The sequence below is a fragment of the Mus pahari genome, chromosome 10 (assembly GCF_900095145.1).
Source record: "Mus pahari chromosome 10, PAHARI_EIJ_v1.1, whole genome shotgun sequence".
Taxonomy (NCBI): Eukaryota; Metazoa; Chordata; class Mammalia; order Rodentia; family Muridae; genus Mus; species Mus pahari.
Window position 1 is genome coordinate 52,777,467 of NC_034599.1, and position 1,861 is coordinate 52,779,327.

Genomic DNA, 1,861 nt, shown 5'->3' on the forward strand with positions numbered 1-1,861 from the left:
GTTCTTTTGCCTTCAGCCTGAGTTACTAATTACCTCGGGAACTGGCTCATCTTAAACTCAGACTGGTGCAGGAAGCCTTATGTCCTTCTACCTGACAGCTAGAAAGTGATAACGGCTGGATGGCCCGCCGGGCCCTGCTTTCTGGTATTAAAAGCCAGGAATGTTTACCAAAAGGTAGCTTATGACCCCTACGCCATAAATGAGCCATACAGCTCCTCCGGAGAAAAGTTGTAAACTCAACTTTCTTTGTGAACTTCCCCCCTGCTTGTTAAGACTCAGTTTGAAGTTATACATTACCCAGATGTACTGTGTCAACCCTGATACCCCTGTGCCCTTTGGAACTTCCTGCTGTCCTAAGCCTGCACGTACTATTCTGCTGACTTGTAACCGCCTTGATGTGTTTGAATGAGCCAATCATATGTAACCGCGCCAATTCTCCCCATCCCCTAACCCTTACCTTATAAAAACCCCTAGCTTTTGGGTCTCGGGGTCAACTTCCTCTGTCTCCTGTGTGAGATACGAGTTGACCTGGAGCTCCGCCATTAAACTGCCTCGTGCATTTGCATCAAGATGGTCTGTCTATTGTGTTTGTTTGGGACACCCTGACTCCTGTAACCTGAGGACCCGAGAGGGGGTCTTACACCGCAAGGCTTTTTGTTCTTTACCAATTAATTTGTATCTCTCTTGATAACATCCAACAAAAGAGGCTTTAAGGTAAGGTCTTAGCCGATTAACATCTCCTGGAAGCTTTTGCAAATAAAAATTTTGAAGCAAATCAATTTTAATAACTTTATATGAAGTAGGCAAGCCATCTTGTAATGCCTGATTGACCTCTTATAAATTTTGAATTTAAACTTTATTATGAACAACACCTGGGTAGATCTGAAAAGAAATCCCCCTGAAAGCAGGGAGGGGTGCTGTCCCAAGAACTTCCTTAGGCACGGTTTGCAAAACAAAAGAAAGCCACACAGACCTTGCCAAGGCTGTTTTGAGCTTTGTCCCTCTTACAATGAGGACAGATTTTTAGAATTTAAGTTTCTTTTGTAATATTAGAATTTATCTACAACTTCAGGAAAGCAAAACCCAATCTTAAAACACTTTATTATCTTTGAAATCAATGTTAGAAACATCACTATCATGATACAAAGTTTGACTGCCAATTTATACCTATGAATGCATGACAGTGCAAATTTTAATGCTTTATTAAAGAGACATTGTTTTAAATCTTATCTCTAAGTCTACTTTTTAGGATAAGAATCACATTAAATATTATCTCAATTAGAATTATCTTTAGAGGCCTAGTTTTTTGGCCTGCTTTATGCCACATGTTTAAATGACTCCAACCCTGAGTTAACCAATTTAAAGCTAACTTTTTTGTTACCAATNTTATACCTTTTTAATCAAAGCCAATAATTTATAAGCTAATACTCTATGATGAAGACATGCAGAACATTTTTATGCCCTTAAGACCAGTCAAAAACCAAATGAAGCAGCTACACGAATCTCATAAATTTAGACCACAGAATTTTACTTTTTCTAGCTATAATTTTAAGATAAAAAGCACTTTGTCACTTGCTAGACAATAATTATGAGAATTTTCTAGGAAAAAACCAACTATCAGCTTTTTTGCCTTAGAACTAAGAGTTCACAGACTCTCTTAAACAGTTTCTCTGCAGGGGCTCTCCTGCTGTGTTTGATTCTTGGCTAAGCTGTGGGCCTCTCTCAGGCTCCGCTGTGTAAACTGAGACTAAATTAGCCATTTTTTCCTTTTCTTTTCTTTTCTTTTCTTTTCTTTTCTTTTCTTTTCTTTTCTTTTCTTTTCTTTTCTTTTCTTTCCTTTCCTTTCCTTTCCTTTCCTTTC